The following is an 18,262-nucleotide window of genomic DNA, read 5'->3' as shown; positions in this document are numbered from 1 at the left end:
GAATCGCTTTTCTTCCACTCGCAGTGTATGCCCCCTGGTCCTTAGTACAGTGGAACCTCGCTTAACGAGTAACCCAGTTAACGAGAATTTCGCTTAACAAGCAAAGCTTTCTGTAAATTTGTAACTCGGTTTACGAGAAAGCTTTGCTGTACGAGCAAAATACTCATCGCGCACACTTCCGGTTCCGTACATCCACTGGGCTCTAACCCGCACTTGCAGTCCACACAAACACACACAAGCACGCACAAACACACGCAAACAAACACGCACGCGCACACATACAGTATTATGCTCACCTTACCTTCCGTTCCATCGCCGGCCTCATGGTTCTTGTAGTCCGCCGGTACATCGCAACAAGGGAGGAATCCTCGCGGCGAACTACAAGATCCAGGAGGCCGTCGATGGAAAGGAAGGTAAGGTGAGCATAATATGTGTACCTTCCGTTCCCTCACCGGCCTCCTGGGTCCTGTAGTTCGCCGGTATAGGCTGTGTATCGGCAGGCAAGGCGACGAAGCAGGAACTTCCTCTGTCACCGCTACTCAAAGGCAGCGCGCTGGCCAATCAGAGGCAAGCAGCTCCTGCCTTTGACGTCAGCGCTCTGGGTGCGGAAATTCCTCCCTCGTCGTTATGGTAACCTGATACACAGCCCGTACTAGCGAACAGCAAGTCCCAGGAGACCGGCGATGGAATGGAGGGTAAGGTGAGCATAATATGTGCATGTGCGTTCGTGCTTGTGTGTTTGTGTGAGTTTGTGTGTGTTTGTACGTGTTTGGGTGTGTTTGTGCATGTGTGGAATGGCACAATAGGTGACCAGGATGCAACATTTAACAAGTTGTGGAAGGAATTGTCTGCATTGCAATGATTTCCTATGGGAGATCTTGCTTTGCTGAACGAGTTAAGGCTGCTTTACACCAGACAATCTATCGTGCGATAGATCGTCGGGGTCACGGTTTTTGTGACGCACATCCGGCATCGCTGGCGATGCCGGCCTGTGTGACACCTCCTAGCGACGCAGTATCGCTCACAAATCGTGAGTCGGGTACTGCTCGTTAGGTTCCATAATATCGTTTAATTTGGTTGATCATCGTTTCCGTGGTAGCACACGCCGCTCCGTGTGACACCACGGGAACGATGACCAGCTCACCTGCCTCCCGCGGCCGCCGCCGGCTCTATGTGGAAGGAAGGAGGTGGGCGGGATGTTTACATCCTGCTCATCTCCGCCCCTCCGCTTCTATTGGCCGGCGGCCGTGTGACGTCGCTGTGACGCCAAACGTCCCTCCCACTTCAGGAAGTGGACGTTCGCCGCCCACAGCAAGGTCGCACGAGAGGTAAGTATGTGTGACGGGGGTTACTGACTTTGTGCGACACGGGCAGCGATTTGCCCGTGACGCAGAAAGGACGGGGGCGGGTACGATCGATTGTGAAATTGCACAATCGATCGTACCATGTAAAGCAGGCTTTACTTGGTTAACAAGCACAGTCCCAGAACGGATTGTTCTCGTTAACCAAGGTTTCACTGTATTGTCTTTGGAAGAAATAAGTCATATGCCAGTACATTATATTGACCACACATGTATTTATACATATAAATGAGATCTCCTCTAAGACGTCTTTTTTCTAAGCTAAACATATCTAACTTTTTCAACCTCTCATCATATGGGAGGCCTCCATTCCTTGTAGTTGTCTAGTTGCCTGCCTTTGAACTGACTCTAACTTCTGAATGTCCTTTATGTCCTTTTTAAAATGTGGAGCCCAAAACTGGATCCCATATTACAGATGTGGCCTTACAAGTGATTTTTAGAGGGGCAACAATACGTTGGGATCACGGGATCTAATCTCTCTTTTTATACACCCTAAAATCTTGTTTGCTTTAGCAGCTGCTGCTTGACATTGAGTGCTGCTGCTCCGCTTATTTGTAATGAGAATACCCAAGTCCTTCTCCTGTTCTGTAGTCCCAAGTTTACTTACATTTAATGTATACGCAGCTAAAGGATTACTCCGTCCTAGGTGCATTACCTTAGATTTATCAACATTAAATCTCATTTACCAAGTATCTGCCCATTCTTACATCTTATCCAGATCTTTTTGTAATATTGTACTATCAAGGTCAGTTTTCAATATCCTACATAGTTTGGTGTCATCAGCAAAGACTGACACTTTACTATCAATCCCATCCACAAGGTCATTAAGGCCCGTTTCACACGTCAGTGAAAAACAGTGACGTTTTTCACTGGTGTGTAAAACACGCACATGTCCCTGCGTGTGCCGTGAATCACGGCACACGTGGGTTGTATAAGTGCAATCCGGGCTACGTTCTCCATGGCCCGTGATTGCACTTAGAAATCAACTCACCTGCGCCCGCTCCCGCTCTCCGTGGTGTTGAATCCTCCCGCGGTGCAGCATCCGGCCGGCGCTGACCCCTGCAGCAGCTGCTTCCGGGTCGGCTGTGTCGCGCATCATTAAGATGCGCGACAGTAATCAGCCGGCTTAGAAGCAGCAGGGAGAACGGGCTGCAGAGGACATCGCTGGACGCCGGGTGAGTTAAAATGTTTATTATTTTAAATGCACGTTTTTTTCTGGCACGTGTTTCACGGACCACACCACTGCGTGGTCCGTGGAACATCAGTGATGCCAGAAAAAAATAGACATGTCTCCGTGCAGCAATCACGCACACGCGGGTACGCTGCACGGAGACACGTGCAGTGAAAAATCACTGATGTGTGAGCAGACCCATTTATTATAATGGGTCTGCGTATGTCAGTGATTCTGGTACGTTTAAAAAAAAGCACAAACGTACCAGAATCACTGACGTGTGAAAGGGGCCTAATAAAGAGATTAAAAAGAATCAGTCCTAGCACAGATCCCTGTGGCCCCCACTGCTGACTATAGCCCATTTAGAGAATGTACCATTTAGAACTACTCTGTTTCTTATGCTATGTTAACTTTGCTAAAAAAACCCCAAAACAAAACACTGATGAAATGCAGAATGTTTCTTGCGCAGGGCAAAAAAATCACTGATGTATGAAGGAGGCCTAAACCTACCCTAGCTATGCTATTGCTATGCTGGTAACATCATTTGCTCCAATCAAATTCAGCCTTCTTGCTAGTAAGTCCTAATTACCATAATTACATTACATGAGAATTAGGGTACCGTCACACTAAAGCGGGCTTTACACGCTGTGATATCGGTACCGATATCGCTAGCGTGCATACCCGCCCCCATCGTTTGTGCGACACGGGCAAATCGCTGCCCGTCACGCACAAAATCGCGCACCCCCGTCACACGGACTTACCTGTACTGGGATGTCGCTCTGGCCGGCGATCCTCCTCCTTTTTAAGGGGGTGGGTCGTGCGGCGTCAAAGCGACGTCACACGGCAGGCACCCAATAGAAGCGGAGGGACGAAGATGAGCGGGACGTAAACATCCCGCCCACCTCTTCCTTCCGCATTGCCGGTGGAGGCAGGTAAGGAGATGTTCCTCGCTCCTGTGGTGTCACACATAGCAATGTGTGCTGCCGCAGGAACGAGGAACAACATCGTTAATTAGAAGAGAACGATTTTTTGTTTTAGGACGACCTCTCCGCGGCAAACGATTTTGGCCGCTTTTGCGATCGTTTTAGGTCGCACAAAAGTGTCATACGCTGTAATATCGTTAATGACGCCGGATGTGCGTCACTAACGACGTCACTCCGATCAAATTAAATCATTAACGATATCGTAGCGTGTAAAGCCCCCTTAAGCGACGCAACCAGCCATCCCACCAGTGATCTAACCTGGCAGGGATCGTTGGTGCGTCTCCACATGGTCGCTGGTGAGCTATCAATCAGGCAGATCTCCACAGCGATCAGAGATCAGCCACCAGCGACCCGTGTAACAACGCTGTGCTTCGTAACCATGGTACACATCGGGTTACTAAGCAAAGCGTTTTGCTTGGATACCCGATATGTACCTTGGTTACCAGTACCCGCAGCTGCCAGAAGCCGGCTCCCTGCACACGTAACCATGGTACACATCGGGTTACTAAGCAAAGCGCCTTGCTTGGATACCCGATGTGTACCTTGGTTACCAGTGTCCGCAGCTGCCAGAAGCCGGCGTCCTGCTCCTTGCACATTCAGATCGTTGGCTCCTCCCGCTGTCAAACACAGCGATGTGTGCTTCACAGCGGGAGAGCAACGAGCAAAAAATGAACCAGAGCAGTGTGTAACAATCAGCGATTTCACAGCAGGGGCCAGGTCGCTGCTTAGTGTCACACACAGCGACATTGCTAGCAAGATCGCTGTTGCGTCACAAAAACCGTGACTCAGCAGCGATGTCGTCAGTTATGTCGCTTAGTGTGACGTGGCCTTTAGATAGTATTAACCAGTTTAATAAGCCAAAGATAACAGTCTGTTAATTTGTTTTCTTACCTTTATATATGACTGTTTTTGCCAAGATCCCACTGGATGCACAGTGTCCTTGTGAGGTTATTACAGCACAGAAAGTTGACCTTATTAGAGGTTACTAGGAGTCTGGTATAGGGAGTGTACAAAGTAAAACCACCCATGTGTAACACTAAAGAGTCACATTTCAAAAATGAATGATTGAACTGTATAGTTTAATACCTCCATACACTGATTGAAGAATACCACCATACAATCACTAAATACGCTGACGAGCAAAAGGGTAACAATGTTATGAACTTTCGACTAGGCTTCATATCTAACCATTCTACAGCTTTGAGCGTGAGACTACCTTCATTTTATAGGCAATAATCTTGGCTATCTCATACATAAATTTGACTTCTAACTATTTAGTATATGATTAGTTGTGCAGATTCTTGTCATTTCACTGCATTGTTACTGTTTTGCTCCTGGTGGTAGAAAAATCTTTTTCTTCTTGTATACTACAAATCACAACCTGTTCTCACATTCCCTAATAGGTGAGTGGTTCAAATCGAGGAGCAGCCATGAAGATTTCCCCAAAAAAGAGAAACAGCATCATCCAGCTCATCGATAGCGGTCTCTCAGCCAACAAAATTGCCAAACTGCATTATGTGAGGCCATTACAGTTCGAAAAATATGAAATGAAGTTCATCCATCCATTTAAAAGTCAAGAGGTGGACGTCCAGGCAAAATATTGGAGTCAACAAGTTGGTTCATCACAAAGTCTAGAAGTTCTGGAGCAACAAGCACGGCAGTGGAGATGGCTCGTATGCTTCGTAATAGTGAGATCACAGACGTCCATGCAAGCATTGTGTGACACATGTTACACATGTCTGGAATGGTGGCTCAAAAAAAGGTGAAGAAGGTTCGACTTCAATATCATCATAACAAGCGTTGGCTCGAGTTTGCAAAAAAGTATGAAAAGTGGACAGTAAAGATTGGAAATGGGTGATTTTGAGTGATGAGACAGACGGGCAACGAGACAGACGGGCAAAGAGACAGACGGGCAAAGACGGGCAAAGAAGCAGATGGGCAAAGAAACAGACGGGCAAAAAATCAGACAGAAAGGCAGACAGGGAAAGAGACAGACAAAGAGAAAGGGAAAGAGACGGGGAAAGAGACAGACGAGGAAAGAGAGAGATGGGGAAAGAGAGAGAGATGGGGAAAGAGAGAGACGGGGAAAGAGAGAGATAGGGAAAGAGACAGACGGGGAAAGAGAGAGACGGGGAAAAAGAGACGGGGAAAGAGACAGACGGGGAAAGAGAGACAGACGGGGAAAGAGAGACAGACGGGGAAAGAGAGACAGACGGGGAAAGAGAGACAGACGGGGAAAGAGAGAGACGGGGAAAGAGAGAGACGGGGAAAGAGAGAGACGGGGAAAGAGAGATGGGGAAAGAGAGACACGGGGAAAGACAGAGATAGACAGACAGACAGAGATAGAGACTGAGAGACTGATACAGAGATAGACACAGAGACATAGACACAGACAGACACACAGAGAAAGACAGGGAAAGAGACAGAAAGACAGACAGACAGAGACAGACAGACAGAGACTGGGAGAGAGACAAAGACAGTTACTATCCCGGGCAAAGCCCGGGTACTACAGCTAGTATAATATAAAGCTGTGTGTGTGTGTATGTATATATATGTATGTGTGTGTGTATGTATGTCAGCTAATGGAATCCGCATCGTCGCATTTACAATCACAAAATTTGACACTGACGCCTCATGTGACTCAGGGAATGTCATAGACTGTGTTTTGAGGAGAAAATTTAACCCCACGCTTTACAGTTATTCGCAAAAAAACCTGCTTCCAATAAAGTCAATAGAGCTCGGAGCTACAGGTCATTAATAGGAGCTGTGATTGGTTGCTATAGGCAACGAAGGACATTATTAGTATAAGAAGCTTATGTGTGAGGTAATATCTCAGTGGAGAAAGAGACAGACAGGGAAAGAGACAGACAGACAGGGAAAGAGACAGAGAGAGACAGACAGAGAGAGTCAGACAGACTACATGTACAGTTAGGCTGCTTTCATACATCCGTTTTTTGCCATCAGGCACAATCCGGTTTGTGCCTGATGCAACTGATCCATCGCAGATTGTGTGAGAACTGATGCGACGGATCCAGCAAAAAACGGATTTGTTTTTTTTTTTTTCATGCCAAAAGAGAGAGAGAGACCATCATCACCGCAGACACTGGCACTACCTCCCCCATCATCACTGCACACACCCAGGCACTACCCCCCCCATGATCACTGCACACACCCAGGCACAACCGCCCCCATCATCACTGCACACACCCAGGCACTACCTCCCCCATCATCACTGCACACACCCAGGCACTACCGCCCCCATCATCACCGCACAGACCCAGGCACTACCGCCCCCATCATCACCGCACACACCCCGGCACTACCGCCCCCATCATCACCGCACACACCCGGCACTACTGCCCCCATCATCACTGCACACACCCATGCACTACCGCCCCCATCATCACTGCACAGACCCAGGCACTACCGCCCCCATCATCACCGCACACACCCCGGCACTACCGCCCCCATCATCACCGCACACACCCGGCACTACCGCCCCCATCATCACTGCACACACCCAGGCACTACCGCACCCATCATCACTGCACACACCCCGACACTACCGCCCCCATCATCACTGCACACACGCAAATACTACCGCACCCATCATCACCGCACACACACCAGCACTACCTGAGTGACGTCACCGCTGACAACGCGACTCACTTCAGTTGCTGCGTGGAGCTCACAGGAGCGGTGGTGAAGACTATTTACACAATTTCTGGGTATGCCCAGAAACAAAAACCGGATCCATCGTTGATTTCCGGCATATGACGGATGACGACCAATCCAGCGCCCATAGACTTCCATTATAAAAAGCCGTACGGCGCCGGATTCGGCACGATTCGTTTTTTCATAGGAGCCAAAAAACGTTCCCTTCAACGTTCCATCCGGCCGCCGGACAATCAAATTTGCCAGATACGGCGAAAGCCAAATGGAACGCAAGGCCATCCGGCACAATCCGGCACTAATAGAAGTCTATGGGGAAAAAACGCATCCGGCGGCAACAGATGCCGGATGCGTTTTTTCATGTTTTTGCCGCATTGTGCCTGATGGCAAAAAAGAAGGCGTAGCTGAAACGTGTCTCCTGTTTATCCCTAGTGGACTATAATTTTTCACTTCTGCCATTTGTTACTTGTAAGAGAATGGAATTTATAGATTTTTAAGAATAATTTTTCAAAATAAAATACTACATTTTATCTTTTCCATCTACTGGCTCGCTGGATACTGCTCCTTCATTATAATTAATGGCGAACTTAATGATAGATTTTCAGATGATGCTGATTCTATAAATATCCGCAATGTGTAGATAGAGTTGATGAGAAGCTGGTGCCATTTTCTGCAGGTCAGTTTCCATGGAAAATCTGCACTAAAAACGCAACATTTGAACGTCACCTAAATATTGTTTGCTCTGATAAACCTGACACATGCAGCTCTGCTACATATTACTCATTTCAGTCTTGTGCCATTCTATTAGGCAGCGCAGGGAGAATATTTCGCATTTTCACGTGATACAATCGCCCCCACATGATAGCAGGCAGTAACTGGAGTCAGCCAGCCCCCTCCCGGGGCAGCAGCTATTCATAGCCTCCCCCTGTGCCCGCCCCGCACTGCCCCACTGACAGCAGCCAATCACAGGCCGCGCTCATGTTTATGTGTGCGGTATTATTAATGCATTGGCTGTCAGCTGGCACGCTAGGTTGTCCTCCCTCCCCTGTACTGTACAAGCGTGTGACGTCATTGAGAGGTCACTGCTATCACTGGATGCGGGCAGCATTTGACTTCTGAGCAAGGACGTACAAAGCGTAAGTCTCTCTATACACTGTACATGCCGCTCTCTATACACTGTACATGCCGCTCTCTATACACTGTACATGCCGCTCTCTATACACTGTACATGCCGCTCTCTATACACTGTACATGCCGCTCTCTATACACTGTACATGCCGCTCTCTATACACTGTACATGCCGCTCTCTATACACTGTACATGCCGCTCTCTATACACTGTACATGCCGCTCTCTATACACTGTACATGCCGCTCTCTATACACTGCACATGCCGCTCTCTATACACTGCACATGCCGCTCTCTATACACTGTACATGCCGCTCTCTATACACTGCACATGCCGCTCTCTATACACTGTACATGCCGCTCTCTATACACTGCACATGCCGCTCTCTATACACTGTACATGCCGCTCTCTATACACTGCACATGCCGCTCTCTATACACTGCACATGCCGCTCTCTATACACTGTACATGCCGCTCTCTATACACTGTACATGCCGCTCTGTATACACTGCACATGCCGCTCTCTATACACTGTACATGCCGCTCTCTATACACTGTACATGCCGCTCTCTATACACTGCACATGCCGCTCTCTATACACTGTACATGCCGCTCTCTATACACTGTACATGCCGCTCTCTATACACTGTACATGCCGCTCTCTATACACTGTACATGCCGCTCTCTATACACTGTACATGCCGCTCTCTATACACTGTACATGCCGCTCTCTATACACTGCACATGCCGCTCTCTATACACTGCACATGCCGCTCTCTATACACTGCACATGCCGCTCTCTATACACTGCACATGCCGCTCTCTATACACTGCACATGCCGCTCTCTATACACTGCACATGCCGCTCTCTATACACTGTACATGCCGCTCTCTATACACTGTACATGCCGCTCTCTATACACTGTACATGCCGCTCTCTATACACTGTACATGCCGCTCTCTATACACTGTACATGCCGCTCTCTATACACTGCACATGCCGCTCTCTATACACTGCACATGCCGCTCTCTATACACTGCACATGCCGCTCTCTATACACTGCACATGCCGCTCTCTATACACTGTACATGCCGCTCTCTATACACTGTACATGCCGCTCTCTATACACTGTACATGCCGCTCTCTATACACTGTACATGCCGCTCTCTATACACTGTACATGCCGCTCTCTATACACTGCACATGCCGCTCTCTATACACTGTACATGCCGCTCTCTATACACTGTACATGCCGCTCTCTATACACTGTACATGCCGCTCTCTATACACTGCACATGCCGCTCTCTATACACTGCACATGCCGCTCTCTATACACTGTACATGCCGCTCTCTATACACTGTACATGCTGTGCACATTGCGCTTTGTTTCTTAGAACGTAAGAGTTAATATTCTGCAGAAATATTACTATAAACTTCCCTGGTGGTTAGCAGCATGGTATCTACATGGCTGGCAGGGAAAGGGTTACAGTGCAGCGACGCCGAGCACAGGATCCGGGGACAATGGGCGAGAGATTATCCAATGTGTTATATATGGTAAATCAGCGCTGAGATCCCCCCATTCCTGCCGAGACCCGGGGAATCCTGGGGCTGTCCTCAACTGGAGGAGGGTTCAAGTGTAATGAGCATTACAATCTGATCACAAATAGAAAGGCGTGACTCTCCCACAGCATCCATCCATCCATCCATCCATCTATCTATCTATCTATCTATCTATCTATCTATCTATCTATCTATCTATCTATCTATCTATCTATCTATCTATCTCTCTCTATCCATCTATCCTTCTATCTATCTCTCCCTCTATCTATCTCTCTCTCTCTCTCTCTCTATCTATCTATCTATCTATCTATGTATTATTTATCTATCCTTCTATCTATCTATGTATTATCTATCTATCTATCTCTCTATCTATCTCTCTCTATCTATCTATCTATCTATCTCTCCCTCTATCTATCTCTCTCTCTCTCTCTCTATCTATCTATCTATCTATCCCTCTATCTCTCTATCTATCTCTCTCTATCTATCTATCTATCTCTCCCTCTATCTATCTCTCTCTCTCTCTCTATCTATCTATCTATCTATGTATTATCTATCTATCCTTCTATCTATCTATGTATTATCTATCTCTCTATCCCTCTATCTATCTATCTATCTATCTATCTATGTATTAGCTATCTATCTATGGTAAAGTCTTATTAAAGTAGGGTCAAGTTTAGGGTCATCTTCTTGATTGTGTATTAAGGTGCATTTGGGCTTGTTCAGGGTAGGTTAGGGTAAATTTAGGATCATACTGATAGTGTATAATGGAGGATTAGGGTTTTTCTATTTGGGAATTAAGGTACATTACGGATAAGGGTGTGTTTAGTTTTGCAAACCCTTACCCTTAACCATAGTGGCACATTGGCTGAGAATATAAATATTTACTATATTTGTAGAAATATATACAGTACATTAGTAACCAGTGATATTTTTCTCCGTCGTTCTTGCATTCTGGCATTTTGGGTGGGGTCCTGGTGCTGGTGCCAAATAATCTGAACGAAAAGAAACCAGTTCTCCATGAACAAATCTGCTCCCTACTGGATCTTATCTCATGTGTAATGGATCCTCAGTATAGCACACAATGATCTGTTCTGTATCCCTGACCTGTATGTGAAGATGTTTGAACGTTATATATGTTTCATTATATTTTTATTGCATATTTTAATATTACAGCCATAAGAGGAAACATATTCCAGTCTTTGTACCTTTGAATCCTTGTCTGTTTTGCAAAGAAAGGCTTTTCAGTATTGGCAGGCGAGGTAACGCCTCCATATACCAGCGCAGACTCCGGATCCAGTCCTGCAGTTCTCATGGAGACGACCATATGTAGAGAACGGATACTATTAATGCAATGTATCACTGGTCTGCGCCAATCATACACTATATCACTGCAATTTCTGCTATAGGAAAAGCAGGGCTGATTTACAAGCAGAACGGAAAAGAAGAGGTTAAGGAACAATCCCTGCCTTTAATTTGACTTTATATGGAGGTTAAATCGGAAAGTTTGAGTGTAAAGTATCTGGGCATTGTCCCAAAAGGCTGGGGCTGGTACAGAACTGAGCTCTGGAAAGAATGATGGATTTGGCTTTTCATAGGAGGCTCAGAAATTAGGGTTTAATAACACACACAGGACACATGATATAAATGTAGGAATTTCATGGTGCAGATTTCAGCAGAATCATCAGCATTATTATTGGAGAATGGACTGTTTACTTGGGACAGAGCAAAACTGCATCATCACAACATTATTATTATTATTTATTATTATAGCGCCATCAATTCCATGGCGCTTTACATGTGAAAGGGGTGTACATAATAGGGCAAGTACAATAGTCATAAACAATACAAGACACAGACAGGTACAGGAGGAGAGAGGTCCCTGCCCACGAGGGCTCAGTCTACAAGGGATAGGTTAGGATACAGTAGGTGAGGGTAGAGCTGATTGTGCGGCGCTGTATCAGACTGAGGGTTACGGCAGGTTGTAGGCTTGTCGGAAGAGGTGGGTCTTCAGGTTTCTTTTGAAGCTTGTCAAGGTAGGCGAGAGTCTGATGTGTTGTGGCAGAGCATTCCAGAGTATGGGGGAGGCACGGGAGAAATCTTGTACGCGATTGTGGGAAGAGGAGATAAGAGGAGATCTTTTGAGGATCGAAGGTTACGTGCAGGTAAGTACCGGGAGACTAGGTCAGAGATGTAGGGAGGAGACAGGTTGTGGATGGCTTTGTATCTCATGGTTAAGGTCCAGTCACACTAAGCAACTTACCAGCGATCCCAACAACGATAGGGATCGCTGGTAAGTTGCTAGGAGGTTGCTGGTGAGATGTCACACTGCGACGCTCCAGCGATCCCACCAGCAACCTGACCTGGCAGGGATCGCTGGAGCGTGGCTACACGAGTTGCTGGTGAGCTCACCAGCAACCAGTGACCAGCCCCCAGCGCCGCGTGGAAGATGCTGCGCTTGGTAACTAAGGTAAATATCGGGTAACCAACGCGATATTTACCTTGGTTACCAGCGCACGGAGCTACACGTGCAGAGAACAGGGAGCAGCGCACACTGAGCGCTGGCTCCTTGCTCTCCTAGTTACAGCACACATCGGGTTAATTAACCCGATGTGTCCTGCAGCTACATGTGCACAGAGCAGGAGCCGGCACTGACAGTGAGAGCGGCGGAGGCTGGTAACAAAGGTAAATATCGGGTAACCAAGGACAGGGCTTCTTGGTTACCCGATGTTTACATTGGTTACCAGCCTCCGCAGAAGCCGGCTCCTGCTGCCTGCACATTTAGTTGTTGCTGTCTCGCTGTCACACACAGCGATCTGTGCTTCACAGCGGGACAGCAACAACTAAAAAATGGCCCTGGACATTCAGCAACAACCAACGACCTCACAGCAGGGGCCAGGTTGTTGCTGGATGTCACACACAGCAACATCGCTAGCAACGTCACAAAAGTTGTTCGTTAGCAGCGATGTTGCTTTGTGTGACGGGGCCTTTAGTGTTTTGAAATGGAGTCTTTGGGCAATGGGAAGCCAGTGAAGGGATTGGCAGAGAGGAGAGGTCGGGAAGTAGTGGAGGGACAGGTGGATTAGTCGGGCAGCAGAGTCTAGAATAGATTGAAGGAGAGCAAGACTGTTAGAAGGGAGGCCACAGAGCAGGAGGTTGCAATAATCCAGGTGGGAGATAATAAGGGCATGTACTAGGGTTTTTGAAGCTTCTTGGGAAAGGAATGTACGGATCCGGGAAATATTTTTGAGTTGGAGGCGGCAAGAGGTGAAGAAGGCTTGGATGTGTGAACATGGAGGAAAACAGGAAAGAACTGAACCAAATAGACAACAAAGAGGTCATGCAATACAATATCAAAGGGAACCTGTCAGGTGCAATATACACCCAGTACCACAAGCAGTTCTGGGTGTATAACTGTATAAACTGTATATTTTTGGTAATGGCATCCTAGGTTTTCCTGGTACTGATGCTGACCTTGTCTCCAGCTCTTCCAGGAGCCACAGAAACAAAACCGCCAGTTCTCAGCTCTAGATTATGGATTATCATCTTCAGTTATTTTTAGAGAAAAATTGATTAATAGCACAGACTGGAAGTTGCCTGGATGCAAAGCTGCTTTCCTCTCTTCTGCAGTCAGTGCAGTGATAATCCGGTGTTCAGTCATTGCAGTATTGGATTAATATCTCAGGAGCTTGTAGACAAATAGTGTAAATTGAGCTAGTGCTCTTTGGACACCTGGACCTTTACTGGAGATGGTCTTATACATTCACACACACACACACACACACACACACACATATACAGTTAGGTCCAGAAATATTTGGACAGTGACACAATTTTCGCGAGTTGGGCTCTGCATGCCACCACATTGGATTTGAAATGAAACCTCTACAACAGAATTCAAGTGCAGATTGTAACGTTTAATTTGAAGGTTTGAACAAAAATATCTGATAGAAATTGTAGGAATTGTACACATATCTTTACAAACACTCCACATTTTAGGAGGTCAAAAGTAATTGGACAAATAAACCAAACCCAAACAAAATATTTTTATTTTCAATATTTTGTTGCGAATACTTTGGAGGCAATCACTGCCTTAAGTCTGGAACCCATGGACATCACCAAACGCTGGGTTTCCTCCTTCTTAATGCTTTGCCAGGCCTTTACAGCCGCAGCCTTCAGGTCTTGCTTGTTTGTGGGTCTTTCCGTCTTAAGTCTGGATTTGAGCAAGTGAAATGCATGCTCAATTGGGTTAAGATCTGGTGATTGACTTGGCCATTGCAGAATGTTCCACTTTTTTGCACTCATGAACTCCTGGGTAGCTTTGGCTGTATGCTTGGGGTCATTGTCCATCTGTACTATGAAGCGCCGTCCGATCAACTTTGCGGCATTTGGCTGAATCTGGGCTGAAAGTATATCCCGGTACACTTCAGAATTCATCCGGCTACTCTTGTCTGCTGTTATGTCATCAATAAACACAAGCGACCCAGTGCCATTGAAAGCCATGCATGCCCATGCCATCACGTTGCCTCCACCATGTTTTACAGAGGATGTGGTGTGCCTTGGATCATGTGCCGTTCCCTTTCTTCTCCAAACTTTTTTCTTCCCATCATTCTGGTACAGGTTGATCTTGGTCTCATCTGTCCATAGAATACTTTTCCAGAACTGAGCTGGCTTCATGAGGTGTTTTTCAGCAAATTTAACTCTGGCCTGTCTATTTTTGGAATTGATGATTGGTTTGCATCTAGATGTGAACCCTTTGTATTTACTTTCATGGAGTCTTTTCTTTACTGTTGACTTAGAGACAGATACACCTACTTCACTGAGAGTGTTCTGGACTTCAGTTGATGTTGTGAACGGGTTCTTCTTCACCAAAGAAAGTATGCGGCGATCATCCACCACTGTTGTCATCCGTGGACGCCCAGGCCTTTTTGAGTTCCCAAGCTCACCAGTCAATTCCTTTTTTCTCAGAATGTACCCGACTGTTGATTTTGCTACTCCAAGCATGTCTGCTATCTCTCTGATGGATTTTTTCTTTTTTTTCAGCCTCAGGATGTTCTGCTTCACCTCAATTGAGAGTTCCTTAGACCGCATGTTGTCTGGTCACAGCAACAGCTTCCAAATGCAAAACCACACACCTGTAATCAACCCCAGACCTTTTAACTACTTCATTGATTACAGGTTAACGAGGGAGACGCCTTCAGAGTTAATTGCAGCCCTTAGAGTCCCTTGTCCAATTACTTTTGGTCCCTTGAAAAAGAGGAGGCTATGCATTACAGAGCTATGATTCCTAAACCCTTTCTCCGATTTGGATGTGAAAACTCTCATATTGCAGCTGGGAGTGTGCACTTTCAGCCCATATTATATATAATTGTATTTCTGAACATGTTTTTGTAAACAGCTAAAATAACAAAACTTGTGTCACTGTCCAAATATTTCTGGACCTAACTGTATATATTATATATATATATATATATATATATATATATATATATATATATATATATATATATATATATATATATATCACATCAGGCAACTTTTCAGTATGGGCTGTTGTGTATAAATGAGGAGTAACACTACACCTAGTCATTATATGACTTGTATCATTCAGTTTTCCCCATGCTATCTCTCTGTAGGCTCCATGTCTAATTTTATTGGTATTTTTGAGCTAGTGGCTGGTGATCATCCATACAAAGCATAGAGAAAAGAATATATAATGCTCCTCTATCTTCATTTGATACATAGTTACATAGGTTGAAAAAAGACCCATCTAGTTCAGCCTCCTCCACCAATTCTACATTTTGTCCCGATATTGCTAGCGTGGGTACCCGCCCCCATCGGTTGTGCGACACGGGCAAATCGTTGCCCGTGGCGCACAACATCACCCAGACCCGTCACACTACTGACCTGCTCTGCAACGTCGCTGTGGCCGGCGAACCGCCTCCTTTCTAAGGGGGCGGTCCGTGCGGCGTCACAGCGACGTCACTAACCGGCCGCCCAATCAAAGCGGAGGGGCGGAGATGAGCGGGACGTAACATCCCGCCCACCTTCTTTCTTCCTCATTGCGGGCGGCGGCAGGTAAGGAGAGCTTCCTCGTTCCTGCGGTGTCACACATAGCGATGTGTGCTGCTGCAGGAACGATGAACTACATCGTACACGCTGCAGCAGCGATAAATTGAGAAGGGACCCCCATGTCACCGATAAGCGATTTTGAACGTTTTTGCGACGATTCAAAATCGCTCATAGGTGTCACACGCAACGACATCGCTAATGCGACCGGATGTGCGTCACAAAATCCGTGACCCCAACGACATCGCATTAGCGATGTCGTAGCGTGTAAAGCGGCCTTAAGTCACTTATAACCAACAATGTTTTGTGTACTGAGGAAATCATCCAGCCCTTTTTTGAAAGCTGTTATAGTATCTGCCATCACTACCTCTTGTGGTAGTGTATTCCACAGTCTGACTGCTCTAACTGTAAAGAACCCTTTCCTATTTAGCTGTCGGAATCGCTTTTCTTCCACTCGCAGTGAGTGCCCCCTGGTCCTTAGTACTGTCCTCGGAAGAAATAAGTCATGTGCCAGTCCTTTATATTGAGCACACATATATTTATACATATGAATCAGATCTCCTCAGAGACGTCTTTTTTCTAGGCTAAACATATCTAACTTTTTGAACCTGTCATCATATGGGCGGCCTTCCATTCCTAATGAAAGTAGTAGCAACATGGACGACATCATAGTGTACAAAAGTACTGAGCTATGTAGCTGTGACTCAAGCACTAGGAAGTGAAATAATAGTTATAATAAGCTACAGTATAATCTATGTGTGTCTTCAGAGACTTTTATTGGGAGCATGTAACCTGGTCCCTCAGTGAGCAGAAAGTCCCTCTGGATTGAATGAGAGGTAGGGGAGAGGGAAAGTAGTGTCTCGTAAGTGGAGAAAGAATCATATTTCTTTGATAATATTTATTATAACTACATTTTATCTTGAAAGGACAGCTTTACATTTAGCCTTTCTTGAAGAAATAGATACTTTCTGATCAGTGGTGTAACTTGAAGTTCTATGCAAAAGCTCGACAAGGCCCCTAATTATTGCAGAATCTTTAATAGTATATGTCTTTTTAGAAGGGCAAAAGGGACTTTTTAGCCCCCCCAGGCTCCAAGGTCAGGGTGAGATGGGAACCCCAGCACCTATTGTAGTTATGTCCCTGTTTCTGACCCATATTACATTTCTTTTTTTTATCAAAAAGATTGGTTTCAGTCAATTTCATGGGTTGACGATTACTCTGCTGATGAAGAATTATTGAATCTCTTTCTGTGTTGATCTGAAAATAAATTATTTTCGAGGACTATGGGCAACTAGCAGATCATCCCACTTTAGTGACTTGGATGATTTCGCACTAGTGTGAGTGTAGTGCGCAGAGGCTTAGTGGTCTGAGTTTCCACTGAGTGGAGTTTTCACTTTTAGCACCAGTGGATGTCGACTGTCTGGAACTGTAGCTGTAATCAGAATATGAGTACATTTACTAAGTCTACTCAGTTAGGCATAGAAGGCACAGAGGAGTTACTATGGGCGAAGAAATACACAAGATTGACAGAAGAAATTGATGCCGAGAGGGCACATTGGGAAAGAGATAAGTAGTGTGCAGTCTGGGTATACAATCTGAGTGACTAGAGGCAGTCCTCCATACCCTTGAAAATAAATTCCTATTCATGATACATTAAGGTCACTTGGAAATTGTCACGGGTGGGTCATGTATGACAGACAGTCATGTGGTGTCTGGCCATGGAAGGTCACAGCGTTTGGCTGCGCAGAATACTTCCTGACTAATTGTTCCTGCTGTCAGTATTCATTGGTATAGATAGCTTTCTTGCTGGTTTTATTTCTCCCCCTTTTGAACCCAACAGGAGCTCTACTTCCACTGAGCTGCTGATCATCAGCCTTCTCTTTGTGTTTATATACCAATCCTTCCTTGGACTGGTGCTGGTGATATTTTTCAGTTCCTTCAAGCCGAGGTTGCAAAGCAGGTGGTTTGTACTCCTCTGTGGCATCATTGCTGAACACTTTGCTGAACTTTTACCTGAGTCATAGAAGGATAAGAAGTTCATTCTTTTCCCCCTGTGTGTCCACCTTGTGTCTTCTATGGTTATTTAGTGGGGTTGACGAAGAGCTCTTCCCATCCATTCCCTATTTAGGGCCCAGCACTAGGGATACCTAGGGTCAGGTATCCGGCTCAGCGCATAGGTGCGGAACCTATCTAGGGTGGTGAGGGACCCCAGAGACCAGCAGTAGGATCGGTTACGGGTCACCATCTTCCCTTTCCCTAGACATAGGGTTTCCCTTACCTTCCCTTTTGCTGTGCGCTTGGTACTTCCCCCATACCTAGC

The 18,262-nt window shown here is 46.1% G+C and overlaps 1 protein-coding gene across 2 annotated transcripts in view; it reads left to right on the top strand.

The window, feature by feature from the left end:
• The first annotated feature begins 8,244 nt into the window (after positions 1-8,244).
• SFXN3 (sideroflexin 3) overlaps positions 8,245-18,262 on the top strand; it is a 50,169-nt gene continuing 40,151 nt past the window's right edge. The window contains exon 1 of one of the 2 annotated variants that reach the window (XM_075352310.1): positions 8,245-8,323. The gene's annotated coding sequence lies outside the window, so the exon portion shown is untranslated. The remainder of the gene's footprint in view (positions 8,324-18,262) is intronic. The other variant, XM_075352311.1, reaches the window with a different exon arrangement.

The sequence above is a fragment of the Anomaloglossus baeobatrachus genome, chromosome 5 (genome assembly GCF_048569485.1).
Source record: "Anomaloglossus baeobatrachus isolate aAnoBae1 chromosome 5, aAnoBae1.hap1, whole genome shotgun sequence".
NCBI classification, from domain to species: domain Eukaryota; kingdom Metazoa; phylum Chordata; class Amphibia; order Anura; family Aromobatidae; genus Anomaloglossus; species Anomaloglossus baeobatrachus.
The sequence above is the reverse complement of the archived record's forward strand: the minus strand, read 5'-3'. Positions and strand labels throughout refer to the sequence as shown.